Genomic DNA, 18,084 nt, shown 5'->3' on the forward strand with positions numbered 1-18,084 from the left:
ACAGGTATGTGATCCATGCATTTACACAGACCCCCAGGTTTAAGTGCCCTGCACTTGATTTGATATTCCGAAGTCACTTCCATGAAATTTTAACAATATTTGAACATAAACCCTATTTTTTCATTTTGCTCTGAGTCTGCAAATTATGTAAGCTCTATTAGTACAGGTTTTGATGGTGTAACAAAGAGATCCAGACATACAATGACTTAAACAAGATAAAAGTTTACTTCTCTCTTTCACAGCAGTCCAGAGGCAGCAGTCCAGAGGCAGGATGGCTTTTCCATCTTCAGTGTGTGTCTTCCATCTTTAGTTCCAAAATGACTGTCCCCTTCTCACCACCTGTTAGTCACTGGGAAGGAGAAAGATGCCAGGGAAACACACAGTGTTTTAAAGGGCAAGGCCTGGACATGATACCTCTCACTCCCATTCTCATCCCACTGGCCTGAGCAAGATCACTCAGCTATACTTTGCCACCAGGGAAGCTGGAATAGATACTCATTCATTGGGGAGCTTTGTGCTGAGATAAAACTCTATAATAAAGCAGATTTTGGCAAGTCACCAGATCTTCCTTAGGCTCCAATGTCCTCAGAATGATGTTCTCATGTTGTTCTTAGCTGTTCCTATCTCTGAAATTTCTAGAGAGAGACAATGTACATTCAGGGAGCCCCTAAAGATAAAGAAGGTCCACAGCTATAAATTCCCTGGGGTGTCTTGCAAAATTGCATGCACATTTGCATTTTCCTCTGGAAAAGTTATATGGGGTTCTCAATAGATTTAGTGGCTTCCTCCCTCTCCTCAGCCTTCATCCCCCACCAAAGTGTAAGAACTGTTAGTATAAAGACCTTGTGTTGAGGTGTGTTTCAGGCAAACATGAGGAGTATCCTGAAGCTAAATTAGATAGGGTTGCTTGTTAGACATAGGGCTAACTAAGGCAGGGGCAAGCAAACTATGATAAGTCACCTGATTTCTTTTTTCAAATAACATTGTATTGGAGCACAGCCATGTCCATGTTTACATGGTCCAACAGAAGAGTTAAGTAGTGACAACAGCAGCCTGCAGAGCCTAAAATATTTACTCTCAGGCCCTTTGCAGAAAAATTTGCCAGCTCCTGAATTATATATAGCTACCTAGGGGCGGATGGACCGCTTCTGCTCTGTATGGCTATTTTTATTTTACATATGAGGAAACTGAGACCTGCCAAAACTCACACAGCTGGAAAGTATGTCATGGAGCCCCAGGTGGAGCCTTAGCAGTACCCTTCCAGAACCAGCCCTTACAACCTCTTCACTTTGAAGTCCTCACATTACAGGGGTTCCAAAATGGGAGGAACTCTCCCATGTGGGATCTGATAATTGAAAGTTCTATGTTCAGAGTTAAATCAGGTGGGATTCAGAAAGTCCCCAGATGATGATGGTGTTGGTAATGACAGCTAGAAGTTTTATATAATATGCTCGCATCCACCTAGAACATCAAGAGACATGTAAGAGTAACAGCTATGTCTTGGGAATTCAGTCTGACATGAACTTGAGTCCTACTTCAATTACTCCCTAGCTTGCAGATATTCTTTGTTTTGAATCTGTCTCCTAGCCTTTGAAAGGTGGCTATGAATTCCAGCTATGTGAGGTTACAGGTGAAAGATGGCAGCACAGAGGGTCTGGCACAGTCAATGTCAGTGCCCAATGGGGAACCTCTGGTTGCCATACTGGAAGTGGTACCTAAGCAGTCAATTGAAGCTTTCAGGATTTTCTACTTGGACCTTATTTTCATCCAGGGGTGTATGTCAAGAGAGCTGAACCTCACCCAGATGTGCCATCAATTCACATCTGTGTGGCCTAAGACAAGTGACTGAACCCTCCTGGGCTTGTTATCTCCTTGGTGTCGTGAGGGAGTTGATGAACTGGTTCCTAACACTGAAATATTCTGAGATTCCCGCTCTGTGATCATAGGTACAGCTTCCTCTGAACTCACTCCAAGTTTTCATCATAAACTGGGCAGAATACCTCCTGCTGCCTGGAAAGGGTCTGGCCAGAACCATATTCAGAAGACTCATTACGCCATAGGTCCCTGGGCCCTGTTCCTATTCGTGATCCCAGCAATGGAGCCAACCCTCTGACTCATGGAGTTGCACTGCCCAGACATTAAGGGATTTGAAATTAGAGGATAAGACACAAGTGTGGTTTAATAGGATGAAAGAATAATGTGGCCTTGTTAGTAATACAGTAAAACTAAGCTGTCCTAATGCTTAGGGTGCACTGGCTAATTGGACATCCTAAGTATCTGAGAGCTAAGCATAGTTCTAAGAACACAGACACTCTGTCAAACTGATTGAAATTCATTTCCTCTTCTGGCACTAACAAGATGTGGGAGGTTGGTCTTCCCTGATCTTCAGTCTTTCTCTAAAGTACAAGGGAGTGGGTAGAGTACCTAAAAGTGTCATTGAAAAAAAATTAATTAAAGGGATTTAGAAGTTGCAAGAACAGAGTAATCCAGAAGGTTCACAGTATCTTGCACATCTCAATCAGTGTTTTCATTATACCCTAGGCAAAAACAAACAAAAGCTAACAGTTCTATTTAATAAGAAGCTAGCTCAGAACAATTTAATAAATACCAATATCTTAACAACTTTATGGTTGTTTAGGAAAAAAAATAGTATACATAAAGCAAGCAAACAAAAATACAATTTTTTCATTTCATTCTTAAATAGTCACAATTATTTATGAATGGGACTTACCTTCTCAGGTACCACACAACTTCTCAGACCCTGGAAAATAGGTGGGGCACTACTAGCCTCATTGCCTAGTCTGCAGTGATTTTCATGCTGTGCTTGCCTTTTATTAGAGCAATTTCTGAAAACTAAAACGCGTGTCTAACGGAACACAGCAAAATCTAAGTCTGAAAAAATCAGGAAGGACCTTGAGGCATTAGTTTGCATGATGTCTTACAGATATCAAATATCATTTCCCTGGAAATTTCCAACAGCCTGGAATAGACTTTGGGTTTGCTGCAGTGTCCTGGAGAGTCTGGGGGCGAGTTAAGGACCTGGGGAAGTAAGCAATGAGAAAATGCTTGCCCCTCCCCCCACCATTTCCTTGTCCTCTGTCTCTCCCTCTCTTCTTCCTATTCTTTCCTCCTCTCCTAACCTCTTTCTTGTTTTTGCTTCTAGTATCTACCAAATTTTAGAGGAAACATCAGATTCATCTTATATCCTCAACCTCTAACACAGGTTGGTGCAAAGAGGAGGTATTCTATTTGAAATGAATGAAAACCATTTTGTTATCCACTCTTAATGAATGCCATTCTCAATGTCCTATTCCCCTCCCTGAACCAACACCATCTAGGAAGATCAATTCAAATGTCTAATTTATTAGCAGAAAATTTAACTTGCAAAATTGGCCATATGCATCCTAGCTATGAGGATGTTACACCTGTGTTTAAGTTGAAATTAAATGGGCTCCAATTACTAACACTTTAAAATAAATCACTGTTTTCTTGATGGGGGAGTCTACCTGCCTCACTCTCTCTCACCTGGGGTGCTTGTCTAAAAGACAGGTGCATGGCACCAGCTCAGTGCAACTGACTTTGTTCTAATATTTCTTTAAACAATTGCTCGGGTTATTCTTATGGCCACTACTTTTGACATTCACTGACATTTAATTAGGAGAATTAATATTAATGTGTTGTACAATAACTCAGATGCCACGCAATGTCAAGTTCAACACAGGCCCTGAAGGGCCCTATTTTCTGAGCACATGCTTTAGGATGGTGCTTTCTGATGGCAGAAACTGTTGCTTAGATCATCTGGGGGTTGAAGGTTTTCCCCAAATATTCTTGGTATTGCCAAGAGAGATTTTGAAACTAATCAATGGGAGCTTTTTCCAAAAGACTCCCAGAGGGTTAAGTCCCCACCTTCCTCACCCAAATTTACAGACTCTCCCAAGTCCTGGTTAAGGTTTTACTGAGCTGGGCTCCATGCCTGAGTTTGCAGACACTTGTTCTTCTTATGCCTCATTCTCTTTTTCCTTAAAGTTGGCATAGACATTAAGTGTATTTGTAAATTGCCCTTCATGATCATTACAACATAAATACTTCCTACTATCCCTTACATCAGGAAACCTTTGAAAAGCCTACAGGAGAATAATGTGGTGTCTATTTCTGCTTTTGACTGAAGGAAGGGAATTTTCACGAACCCTTAAGAGACTTGTGGTGACTTACTCTTCAGTCCAATTCTGACACTATTCTTACTTTCTTCATTCCGAGAGAACTTGATATTCTTCCTAACTAGCCTTGCCCAAGATTCCTGAGACTGCCCCATTGACCTGATTCTGGCCTGGTTGTGTCCCAAACTACTCTATGCCAGGAATGCAAATGAACTGTTCAAAATAAGTTACCAATGTCACATAAAACCTGAAGTTTTTTTTTTTTAATATTCAAGAGTTTTTGACAAAATCAAATGAGACAGTGAATCTCAAACTATTAGACAAATTAAGTATTATCTGTCTAATATACCTCCCAAACAACTCTCAAAAGCATATTCTCTACTGGATTCTTAAGAACTCTCCTTAGTTCAGGTCTTCTGATTTTCCTTCAGTACCATTACAATCTCCCCCCATATAACAGAGAATGGCAAACTGAGCCTTTTTCTACTCTGCCAGAAAAAGCCTTCTTAAAAGTAAATCTGATCGCATTACCTTTCAAAAAAAACCTCCCTCATGTTCCTAGTTGTCACCAAGGAAATATCCCAACAGTGCAAACTGGCATTCTGGCCCCTCCTGCGGGGACCAGCCTCCCCAGTCTTCATGTCTTTCTTCTGACTTCTTGCAGTGAAAAGCTGTTATATTCCACTCTGTTCCCAACATACACCAGATTCCCTGGGTCTCCATTCCCAGGGCATGGAGGGTTGTACCTTTTTTCACCTTCTTCCAATCCTGCTCCCCTTTTTCCACACCCCAGCCTCTGTAATCACCAATCAGATCTTCTTTCCTATGGATTTTGTTTTGGGGGCTTTATTTTTATATTCCAAATACAAGTGTTTACCAAACATCTGCCCTCCTCTCCCCTCCCACTGGCCCCCTCCTACCTGAGCTACTTGCTAGGGAACCTCCCACTCCCAAGTTCTGCTCTACTTTCACTTGTTGCTGATGAGAGTAACCTGTGAATATACCTACTTGAAAAGGCAATTGGGAAATATTTCTCAAAATTATCCTTGCATTTTTTTAAAGATTTATTTATTTATACAAGAACTGGGGTACAGGCCAAAGGTGTGGGAACGTGAGAGATTTCACCAGAGATAGAGCGGGGAGCAGAACAGGCAGACTGATGAAATACACTGCTGAGGGGAGCAGCGGGCGAGACAGAAGAGGTCTGCTGCACCATGTGGGTAGCTCCCTGGCCAGCCAGGAATCGAACCGGGACTGCGGAGGCTGCTAATGGCTTCACAGTGCTGTGCTTAACCTACTAAGCCACTGGGGAGGCCCTATTCTTGCATTTATTGACTATAGTCAAGACTTGGAAACCTCTTATGCATCCATCAATGGATGGATGCATAAAGAAATTGTATATGTCTGTATACACACACACGCATAGACACAGTCCTAAAGAAAGAGGCAATTCCACTATTTTTGACAGCATGGATGAACCTTGAAGCATTATACTAAGTGAAATAAGTCAAACCGAGAAAGACAAATACTTTATGCTCTCACTTGTATTTGGAATATAAAAATAAAGCCCCCAAAACAAAATCCATAGGAAAGAAGATCAGATTGGTGATTACAGAGGCAGGGGTGTGGAGAAAGGGGAGCAGGATTGGAAGAAGGTGAAAAAAGGTACAACCCTCCAATAATAAGATAAATAAATACTGGGAAAATAATATACACCATAACCTATACACCAATAGCACCATCTACACCAGTATATACCCAGGTAGCTAGGGTGACAGATATATAAGATAGTTGTTCACAGAGTAAATCCTAGAGTTCTCATCACAAGGAGAAAAGTTTTTTTTTCATCTTTCCTGCTTATTGTATGTGTAAGAGATCATGGATGATAACTAAACCTACTGTGGCATTAATTTCGCATTATATGTGAGCCAAACTCTCATGCTGATTGCCTTAAATATGCACAGTGACACATGGCAATTATTCCTAAATAAAACTAGAAAAATATTTTTTCAAGTCATCCCACATACCAACTTTGGCTCAGCAACTCTACAGCTGGAATTTGCTATACATTTACTATGCATTCCTCACACATGGCCTCAGAGAAATTATACAAAGATATTCATTGAAGCATTTTTGTTATAGCAGGGAAAACCACAAGAAAAAGTAAGAGAAACAGCCATTCTATCAGTAAGGAACTGATTATGTTCAGTTAATTATAATAACAATGAAGGAGACCGATATACACCTATGTAGGATGACCCCCATGTGGTGGGATAAGCTTGCAGAGGCCTTATCTGTGCTGCCATTTGCATTTTAAGGCCCCCAGGTAGACCTTAAAAGTGGTGGGGTTTGGGCCTCCCTGGTGGCACAAGGTGTTAAGATGCAACCTCTGAAGCTATCCACAGCCACTGCAGCACGAGTTCAATCCCCAACCAGGGAGCTACCCACATGGCACTGCAGACCTCTCCTGACTCCCCCGCTGCTCCACTCAGTAGTGTATTTCAGTCAGTCTGCCTGTTCTGTTCCCCACTCTGTCTCTGGTGAATCCTCTTACACCCCGCATCTCTGGCCAGTAACCCAGCTCTTGTATGACAAATAAATCTTTAAAGAAAAAAAAAAGTGGTGGGGTCTCGAGAGGAAAACGGGGGCTTCAGGGGAAGACTTGCTTTAAACTGTTTTGGGACAATTTCCATATTTTTCCTACTTGCATGTGCTACTTATTTAAAAAATATATATACTGCATGATCATGTTTTGATAGAGCCTGCCCAGGCATCAACTTCTTTGAGAAACTTTTTTCAATGCTCCAGGCTAGAGTCCATCACTTCTAGTCTGTTCCTTAAACATCCATCTATTGGTTAAATGCTTTGCCCACATGGGACCATTGTTTGGGTTCTTTCCCTTCACTGAGGAGCTGGAGTGAGTCTCAGTATGTGTCACTGGGGTGCACTGGGCCCTGAGCTCTCACCTAAAGTGCTGAAAGCAAATATTGTCTTTCCTCAGCTTGATTACAACCTTGACTTAGAGGAAAGCTGGGTGCAGGAAGGGATATAGGAAGGAATATGAAGGTGGTCACGTTAGTTGTAGATTTGGGAGCAGGAGACAATGTTGGGGATAAACACAATAATAGGGATCACCAGAGCAGAAAGAAAGCTGTGACTTGGATGACAAACGTCCTTTGCAAATGCAGTTGGCTGTCACCTTTCTTGAGTCACGGACTGAATACAGGAGCTTCTGGAAACCTCAGCTCCGTAGTAAAGGTGAAAGCAACAGTAGTAATTAATGCACAGTATTGTCAGTGCCAAACGGGCCTAGGAATGCACAGGTGCATCTTGCTCAGTCCCTAGACCTACCCCTCATAAAGTCCATACTGTCATTATCCTCACTTTACAGAGGAGGAGACTGATGAGAGGTTATGGAAAGGACAGAGGGTCAGCTATGGTCACTGGCAGAGTAGGGGACGAGTACATCTCTTTTGCTCCAAAGTGCCTCGTCTCAACCATTCCCAATACAGAAGGACATGTGAAAATGAACACTTCAACATTGACAGACTTGTGTGTCATCTTTTCCTATGATCCTACAGGACAAATGAGAGTACTGAGTTCCATGATGAGAGAGAGACTTGGCCAGGTGACATAGTGATGGAAGTCCCAGCAAGGTTAGCAGGTGAGAAGAAATGAAAGCCCCACTCATGGCTACCCATTGCATTTAAGATAAAGTCATGACTTCCCATTGCACTTAGTTAAGATCAAATGTTAGAACTGAACATATTTCCCTGTCTTTGTATTAAACAGTGTTAGGTCTGGACACACTCACCTTTAAACAATGCTGAGAATAAACAAACATAACTTTCTATGTGTTCCTAAAAAAAATCTCCTCCTGGAAGACACCTAAGTCCATGAATCAACTGAAATAGCTGATATATAAAGATTAAGATCGAGACTCACTTAAAGACTTTTTCTTAACTGTGTTAAGAATTCTGGGGCATAAACAATCCACATCATCAATTCTGTTTAACTCCAACTAATTCTTTACCAGGTAAGTAGTCTTAAAATAATCAACCCAGACCCTAAAACTCTATAGGTAGCCTGCCTGAACTCTCCCCCTGAGACATTATAAAACAATGTCAAGGTTATATTCTCCTTTATTGCAGTAGAACTAGTAAATTTAGCTTTGCTTAATCAATATGCTTTTTTTTTTCCCCTTGGAGAGTTTTGGGGATGATTTTCTGGAGCACTTGATAGTTGATATGTCCTTGTCAGGCCTATAAAATCATGTGTCTGCTAGTTTCTGGGTATCTTGCCAACTTCTCTCCTCCTTTCCTTCTAAGCTGTAGCCACAGAGGTCTTTGGTCAGTCCTTTGATCATGCCATGCTTCCTCCAGCCAAAGGGCCTTTGCACATGCCAATCCTTCTTTCAGAAATATTGTTGGCCTTTAACTGCTTAACACCTATATTTCTTTCATATCATCTCACTCGTCACTTTTCCAGGAAAGCTTTCCTTCCCTATCTATGAATAAGCTAAATTTCCCTGTTATTTACTCTTAAAGCTATTTATCTTTGATTATCATACCTAACCCAGATATAATTTTATCACTAAGTTTTGGTTTTTGAATACTGAGTTTATCCCTCTAGAACATGAAGTTCCCAAGGGCAGGCACTGTGTCTGTGTTGATTTTTCTATAAGAGGGGCTTGTATTGGTTAAAAGAATAGGTATGGATGAATAGTAGCAGGATTTTTCTTTTTAATAAAAATCTCCTGTTTTTGTGTATGTATCAGTATGAGTGTGTGTGTGTGTGTGTGTGTGTGTGTGTGTATGTCTTGCCTGTTGTTAGAAAGGGGGACACAGGTTGGGCTTTCCTGGTGGCACAGGCGGTTTGAGCACAGCACTGTGAAGCTGTCCACAGCCTCTGCAGCATGAGTTCAATCCCCAGCCTGCCAGGGAGCAACCCACATGGAGCGGCAGACCTCTCCTGTCTTGCCCGCTGCTCCCTTCAGCAGTGTATTTCGTCAGTCTGCCTGTTCTGTTCCCCACTCTGTCTCTGGTGAATCCTTTCACCTCCCCACAACTCTGGCCTGTACCCCAGTTCTTGTATGTATAAATAAATAAATCTTTAAAAAGGGGGGGACAAAGGCCAGGATGTAGGAATGGTGACACCATCAGCACAGAGAAAAGAATCTACAGGACCCCAGAGTTTGGCTGTGGGGTCCATCTGCATTGAGATACTCAACATCTAAGCCCTCTGATCAGCCACCTCGTGAATGCAGAAGAGATTTGAGGAGAACCCCAACATGTTTCAACTTTGGCTTCGGGTAGACATTTGCCACCTTCCTACAAATTTGCCCATATCCAGTTTCAAAGGGTACAGAGATAAATAGGAAAACTTGGTCTTCGACTTGTTGATACACATAGGGCATTTCTGGTTTTCCTTGTTTGTCATTTGCTTTTAAGACTTTATTTTCAGTGCTGTTTTAGTTTCACAGCAAAACTGAAGGGAAGGTACAAAAGTTTCTCATAGATTTCCTGTCCCCATAATCATCCCCACTATCAGCACCCCCATGAGAGCAGGCCCTGTGCTATAACTGCATGTCATTGCATGTCACATGGCACGTCATTAATCACCCAAAGTCCACAGTTTACATTAAGAGTCACTCTTGGTTGTCAATGTATAATGACATGTATCTATGATTTTAGTTTCATGCAGAGTAGTTTCACTGCCATAAAAAGCTTCTGTGCTCTGCTGATTCATCCCGCCCCTCTTCCAACTCATGACCTTTTTATGGTCTCCATTGTTTTGCATTTTCCAAAATGTCACAGTAGAACACAATAGGCTGTCTTTTCAGGCCATCTTCTTTTACTTAGTGAGACACATTTGTTTCCTCCATGTCTTGTCATGACTTGGTAGCTCATTTATCTTTAGTGCTACATAATATTCCATTGTCTGAATGTACACAGTTTATCTGTTCACCTATTCAAGGGGGACTTGGTCACTCTCAGAGGTTTTAACCATATGCCTAACTATCTTTTCTTCTTGGCTGAAGATGTATCTCATATTTGGACCTTTCTAGCTAGGAACACTGTTCCTACTTGATTTTAAAGAATACAATATTAAAAAACAAAGGAAGTAATTCATTTTGGTTTTGCAACTTTATTGAGGCATTAATTGATAGTTAATAAACTACACATATTTAAAGAGTACAATCTCATGAGTTCTGACATATATATTATATGACACCACCCATATGAAGATAATGAACATACCCACCACTCCTAATACTCCTAAAGGTATACTCCTAAAGGTAAAGGTATCCTAATGTCCTTTTGTAATCTATCCCTCTCCTGCATCCTAATCACAAGCAACCAACTCTTCTGCTTTCTGGTTATTTTTGTGCATTTTATTTTTTGCCACTATAAATTAGTTTTCATTTTTTAATGGAAAGTTTTATCTTTTCACCAGTATTTTCTAGAAATTCTCTTATTTTCTGCAACTGCAAAGACTGCAACAAAAAGCAGCAAAGGTAACATACTTTTTCACCTGAAATCTTTCTTCTATGGGCAGAATTAAGGAAACCCACTGGCTTCTCCTGGAGGGATTGAAGAGCAGGGAGCATTGTTGGGGGGCAGGCAAATCAAACCAAACAAACTGCATTGCTTTCCGTGCTCAAATAATTCCTAAGAAAATTTGGACCCAAGAAATTAAGCCAGACAATAGACTTACTAAACTGTCCCTTTTCCAACAGGATTCCATGAGGTAACTTAGAAAATTCTGAGTTTGACCCATTTTAAGTTCCTGGGTGGGGTCAAAGAAATGGAAGCAGATCCTCCATTTGGAAGAAAAACCAATACAGATGAGGTGAAATAGATCCTAAAATGGGCCGTCCCTCTTTAATTCAATAATAATGAACTTCACATTTCACTTCCAGAGCTCACTGAGATTTAGGGAGTAAGATTTATCCTACAATTACTCTGGCAACTAGCAGCAGAGTGATTTGCAGGTAATTTATGGCTGTGTATTTGCATAATGTTCACATGGAAAATAAGGAGTTGACTGTTGACACACTTCCTTGGTGAAGACTGTTCAAACTCATCCCTTTCCAAGCAGTTCTCAGGAGCTTTTGGATCCCAAGGAAGAGTCACGACCTGCCAAATGCCAAGGGGATTTGTAACTGGTTCCTACCTAACTTAATGTTTAAAAATATATACACTCCACATTCACATATATGTTGCTTAGTGCTCCTGTAGTTCGACATGTCCTGTTGTGCTCCAGAGGAATAAGCAGCCCTTCACTGAAAGACTGGAGCACCAATTTGCTAATTTGTGGTGTGTTAGGACAGCGGTGGTGGCAGTAACTACTGATAACTGACGTGAAGGGACTCACACAGGACTGGAAGCCTTGCTAAGCCCTTTCACTTGCATCGTCTTATGAAATCCTTACAATAATCCTAGAAGATAACAACTAGGGGCCTCCCTGGTGGTGCAAGGGATTAAGATGCAACCTATGAAGCTATCTGTAGCCACTGCCGCATGAGTTTGATCCCTGACAGGGAGCTACCCACATGGCGCAGCAGACCTCTCCTGATCGCCCACTGCTCCCCTCAGCAATGTATTTCAGTCAGTCTGCCTGTTCTGTTCCCCACTCTGTCTCTGGTGAGCCCTCTCACACCCTGCACCTCTGGCCTGTACCCCAGTTCTTGTATGCATAAATAAATAAATCTTTTTAAAAGAAGATAACAACTAATAACATCTCCATTTCAAAGAAGAGGAAACCATGATGTTTGGGAGTAAAGTGACTTCCCAGAGGTCACCTTGCTAAGTGTGGAGGGGCTGGGATTTTATGGCAGGTCCATTTGTTGAGAGTGTAACCTCTAAACTGTGTGCCTTGAGTTGACTGTAAATCCACATGCAGCAGACACCACAGGGACTCCATCCTGGTGCCTCCAATCGACTATGGTACTCTGGACAACCAGAGCAGCTCATAGGCTCACCCTGCTCACACGCCTCCCCCCGGACCCTGCATCAGCCCTTGACTGTGACTGATTCTAGAGCCCAGTCCCTTTATCTCTGGACAGTGTACATGTGTGGTGCCATCCTGGGGACCTGGAAGTAGGTAGACTCTTCCAGAAACCACACCTTTGCTGATATTTCCCCACCCAGCCTGCTTCCCTTTCAGGTTTCATGACAGAAACCTCCCTTCATTAGCCCTGCCCCAGGAATCCCCATCTGAGGCACTGGCCTAAGACAACATGTCATAGGGTGTGGTGGATTTACACTGAGGGGAAGTAGGGAAGCTGGCTTCTCTGGAAGAATAAATTTCCTCTGCTCTAGTTGGAGCATCAGAAGCAGTTGGGGGCCCTGAGTGGCCATAGGGTTGGTTAGTACGCTGTGGCACAGCTCAGCCATCAGCATTGGAGGAGGCAGCATGAGGCTCAAACCTCAACTGGTGGGGTAAAGAGGGACTGATACCACAGAGATGCAATGAGTGTGACAAGGCATGGAAAGTGTTGGGCAAAGGACCTGCCCGAATTCATTGTACAGAATTCAAGTACAGAATTCATTGAGCAAGTAAGAGATGCATTTTGAGATTCAGTAGAAGAAGGAACATTCTTACTCTTCCGGCTTCCTTTCCCAGACCTCAAGCCCTGAGCAGAATCAAACATATCATTACTCCTAAGTGGAACAGAGTAACATGGAAGGTGCCAATTGACCCCCATTGCTCCCAACATCTAAAGTTGGGGTGATAGCTCACATCAGGGAAGATCTGAAATAACCCTTTGTATACAAATGATCTAGAACCTATTTTCCAGCTGAAACTGCTTTCTGAGGAAGTGGGGTATATCTGTGGTTGAACTGGAAGATTGCAGGGGTTGCTTCAGAATCCTTAAGGATGCTTATTCCAGAGTCTATGCAATGCTCAGGATGCTGTCTATATGTGCTCACCCACCCAACCACCTGCTGTCACCACTGAGTCCAGACCTTCCTTAGATCTGGCCCTTCTCCACCCTCCGCAAACAGCACAAGCTGGATTCAGTCCACGTTCAAGCTAGAGGTAGAGCTTCATTCTTTCATGTACTCTTTTAACATATCTTACGCAGTACCAATCGCTATGCTAGATTCTGGGGACACGGGGTGAACAAGATGAGCCCTCAGAGTCGAGGAGGAGCCACACCCATGTTGTAGCTGCATAAATGTTTTGCTTTCCTATCTTTGTACAGACTATCCTTTCTACCTCTGCCCTTGTTTTTGGCTCACCAACTACACTCATCCTGCACATCCTTGCTCACATGTCACTGCTTCCTCCCCCAAGCCTCTTCTGACCCCTCGCCAGAGGGTACTCCTCCTCCCCCCCTGGGCTAGGTACTCCTTGGCTCAATTTCTACAGTCCTTCACTCTTGCCAGTTCAGAACCCTTATTGCAGGCCAGTATCATGATGTGTTTACAGATGGTGAGCTCCTGGAGGGCAGAGACCCTGCAATTCATTCATTCCATCTTTCCTTTTATTTGGCAAGTCAGATGCTGTGCCAGATGCTAGAGCTGAACAATGGTTCCTTATAAACACGCTTCCCACTCTGTCCTCACAACACTCACAGTTCTACAGGAGGAGGTAGGCCAAAAAGCAACTCATCTTGGATCCCCACACATCAGAGGGCCTGAAGGAGAGCATCTCTTCATGAGATCCACAAGTAAATGAATGAGAAAGCCAAAGATTTCCCCTTCTTCCAGGTTTTGCTGCCATAATTGTATCCCTATAGAATGAAATGAACTCAAATGGAAATCAGACAATCGTAGGACCCAAACCGAAGTTCCCTGAAGGTGATCCCACTTTGGTTGGGATGTGTAGGCGTGAGGTGATCACATGTGAGTTTTGTTTCAGCTCAGGTCCGTTGTCCAGACTGCCCATTTTGGGAGGTGATATTCAAGAGGAGAGTGGACATCAGGCAACACCAGACTCCTCAGATCATCACTTGTCTCCATGCAGGAACATCCACCAAGTCAAGAGAGAGAGAGAAAGAGAGAGAGAGAGAGAGAGAGAGAAAAGAGAGAGAGAGAGAGAGAGAGAGAGAGAGAGAAACTTACCGAAGCTTTGACTCCAAATTCAATCTCTAGATATTCATTAATCCAGTTGTTTTAAAGGGGTAGACAAATAAAAATAGTCTGAAGGTAATTGCCTGTGACTCTGTTATTGATCCAGTCCCAAGTCAAGATCCTACCTAGGGATACTTGTTAACAGTTAATGCTTCTTGCCTGAATAAACCCAGAAGGAGAAAAGAAACAAAATTCATGGTGGGGTGGGGACTGGATAAGGAATTTGACAAGCAAGGCTGAGAAACTGAGCTCCCTTAAACAGGATGTTCTTAAGGAAACACCCCCACCCCACCCCCACCTTGTACAAGCCCCAGGTTAGGGTGGTGGGCTTGAGGTCTGGAAGGAGGAGCCAGGCCTGCCTGGCACTGGTGATCTCCCCCAGATGGCCACTCAAAGCCATTAGCGCAAGGGGAAGTCCTTATCCTCCGCTACAGGTCGTTTCAATGAAGAGGAGCCTGCCAGGATGTAAGTGGATAGCTTCCCGCTCCGAGGGGCTGCTGCGGGTCTCGCCTCTGCACTTCTGGACAGTATTAATTTACACAGGCCTGCAAACAAGCCGGGCCACTCTCCGACCTATTGGGTTACATGCAGAGCACAAATAAACTTCCTGGGATCACTAATAGAGGAAATTGAAAAGGAAGGAACAATCTATCAATTATCAATAGGCAGCTCACAGGAACTTGGCAAATTAAGTAGTTAAAACGGGTAACAGAGATGAAAAGAAAACTATAGGATTAAAAAAATATTCCTCCACCAAGCAGCAGATTAAAGGAGCTGGCTGCTTTTCCTCATCTCACAATAATAGCAGATCAAGGAAGGTTGGAGAGGAGGAGAGAAGAAGCTCCACTTGCTGCCTTTGTCTGCTTGCCTGCGTGGTTTTACATACATGTATGCGTATGTGCATGGGCTAGGGAAATGGTGTCCCCGCTGACAAGTTGTCAGAAACAGGAAAGCAGTGTTGGCGGTGTTGCTCAAACTGGAAGCACTTAGCGTAGCATTCATGAATTATATTGGGCCACGAGATGAAGAAAGTATCCCCTTCTCAAGTCTGGCTCAGTCTGGTGATACTGCCCCAACACCTCTCTGACTCTTGCAGACCTCTCTCTACCCAGGATGTGCAGGCAAGCAGCCTTCTGCCGGCAGCCTGATCTAGGCAGAAAGTCAGACCTTTGTTCCATTCTTACTGTATTTACTTCTTCATTTGCCTTCTTCAGCTCCGGTGGCACTCCGTTGCCATTGCTGTAGTCGTCTGAAGTCTGTTTGTGATAGATTTAAGTTTTTAAAAAGTTACACGTAGAAAATAGTAGCAGCCAGTTACAGGTGCTGATGACAAGATCCTGAGCTCCTTCCCAAACTCTGGGGGAGCATTTTGGATTTTCACTAGATCTATCGCTATAGTAAAACTGGTGTTATTCACCTCCAAAGACCAAGCAGAAGGACAAACCAGAAATTAAATGCATTCTTTCAGTTCTTCTAACTCCCTTGTAAGCTACATAATACTTCAAGGGGCCTTTCATAAATGAGGAAACTGAGGCACAGAGAAACTAAGTCACTTTCCCAAGGACACCCAGATATAAAAATCATGGAGTTTAGATTGTTCCCTAGGACTGCATGACTCAGAACATGAGACAGGCTAACCTGGCTGCCATCTGAGCTCCAGGGATGTGTTCACAGATGCCAGCATTCTTGTGAGGGTTAAATGAGATAATGCAGGGAAAGCCCCTGACTCAGGTTCCCGGCATGTAGCACGTGCCCAACAGATTCTCTCTCCCCTTCCCAATGATATACCTGGGCCCCTAGGAGAAGTTCAGGGTCATGGGTCTCAACTTTAATTCAGAGAGGATTCTGAAGCTAGTGAGTGACTTCCCAAAGTCTTGCAGGAAGTTGCAGCTGAATTGGTACCTGGATTGAAACTTCCAGGGTACCTGACTCCAGCCAAAATCTCTTCACTATTCCCCCCAGGCTGGGCGAAAGCTACCCTTCTCTGTATCTGGCTACACTTCCCCAGCTCCCAGTGCCCCGAAAACACACATCCCAGGCCCCTGCAACTTGCTTCAGTTTTAGCAGACGTTCGTGGAGCACCTGGCATTTAGGTGCTGACATTCACAGCAGTCCCAACAGAGTCATGGTCTGTTCTCATGGGGAATCCAGTATCAAGGGAAGACAGACATTAATCAAATGATTGCCCAAAGAAATATAAATTGACAGAAGTTTCACATGCTATAGAGGAACAATTTCACAGTGCTAGTTGATTATGTGTTTCTCTCCAGTCTATTTAATGGCTTGCTCACTGGTGTACTATCTCCTCCCTCTGTCCATTACCAACCAACGTCTTGCTCGGCTGCTGGCTTAGTCTATCTAAATCCTGACTTTGATAGCACTCCCAGCTCTTAAGTTTTCAGTGGCTCCCTCTGGCCCAGAGAGCAAGCTATAAATGCCTCCACCTGGCAGTCAAAGCTCCTTGGAGATAATTCCAACCTTCCAGCTGGCCCCATTCTCAGGGCAAGAGCCAGGGTTTTCCTGCCACACCACTCTTACCTGTGACCATCTGTCATACTCCCCTAGTCTCTTACTGGCACCCCAGTTCACCAGCCCCTGAAGCTTTGCCACTTGCTTCCCCTTCTGTGAAGGCCTTTCTTAGCTCCATGGTTTCTATCACCCACCTGCATCATCCTTGTCTGAGAACTACTTGTCTTCCATCACAGATATGTGGGGACTTTGTATATACTTCCAATTTGAGCACTAACTACTGGAAGCAGGGCAGAGACATGTATGTTTTCTATGTTTGGGAGCTGTTCCTTGTGTTAACACAACAATATTGTGTTCTTCTATGTGTTCAAGAAGTGAATTGAATTCAGTTGGTGGTAAAGGGTAGGATCAAGATATGGACTATAATCAAACAATAAAAAGTAAATTCATTATCCTTTGTTTGAATATCCTAACTCATATCTCTGTACTGCCCTTTAGCACCAACTGAATTCAAGTTGTGCCTATTGAACTGCCTAGTGAAAAGTAAAGAGGGAGAATAAGATCTGGCCCCTGTACTTGAAGAGACAAAGGCTGGAGGGAGAGGCAAACACCCAAACACATAATTACCTCTAAGGAAATGATGTTGCCATGGAGATAACAGCCCCAGCAGTCATACTCACTAGCTGCATTCTGGGTTCCAGAACCTTGCTGGACTCTTTGCATGCATTATCTCATTCAACCCTCTTAGCAGACCCAAATAAAATTATTTCTATTTTATACACAGAGATAAGGGAGCTGAAGCTGATAAAAGTTGACTGTGGAAGGTTCTAGTAGGGATTGAACTTTGGCTTTTTACCAAAGCCCACCAGTAAGCATCTGGGTGGGGGTTGGACGCCACCATGCCAGGAGAGAGTGACCAGGCACCTCCTGTCTTTTGCCTACCAATATGACTACAAATGGCTCAAAGAATTCCTGAAGGTGTAACCTTCAGCTCCTATGAGTTTGTGCAAGCCAACTCCAGGACATCATTGACTTGCACCTGCCCCACGCTGGAAAACACTTGTTACTATCACACTTTACCAAATGCCACAAAGCACAGAGTAGGGAGCATGAGTGTGTGCCCAGGGACCATGCAGGTCTTGAACTTGAATGCTGTCCTGGGAGAAAGGACATGTGAGCTCAGAAGAAGCACGTAGGTTTAAGCAATCAGAGACAATGGTGAACTGTCCCTTACCCAGAAGATGTGCAATATACAGGCCTGATATCCCTGGAAGCAAGAGGGGTGCAACAGATGACCCATCAAAGGGTCTTCCTGGGGTCTCCTAAGTTGTTGGGCAATGAATTAGAGCCTCAAAGTGGAAGGTCTTGATCAAGGC

The 18,084-nt window shown here is 43.3% G+C and overlaps 1 long non-coding RNA gene across 1 annotated transcript; it reads right to left on the bottom strand.

Moving 5' to 3' along the window:
• Positions 1 to 235: 235 nt before the first annotated feature.
• On the bottom strand, positions 236 to 17,369 carry LOC119236508 (uncharacterized). The gene is made up of 3 exons (XR_005123076.1): positions 17,336 to 17,369; positions 15,424 to 15,495; positions 236 to 349 (listed from the first exon to the last, which is right to left on the bottom strand). It is a non-coding gene; the product is annotated as an uncharacterized LOC119236508 (long non-coding RNA).
• Positions 17,370 to 18,084: the final 715 nt, after the last annotated feature.

The sequence above is a fragment of the Talpa occidentalis genome, unplaced genomic scaffold (assembly GCF_014898055.3).
Source record: "Talpa occidentalis isolate TD23 unplaced genomic scaffold, MPIMG_talOcc4v2.1 talOcc4.9, whole genome shotgun sequence".
In the NCBI taxonomy this organism is placed as follows: Eukaryota; Metazoa; Chordata; class Mammalia; order Eulipotyphla; family Talpidae; genus Talpa; species Talpa occidentalis.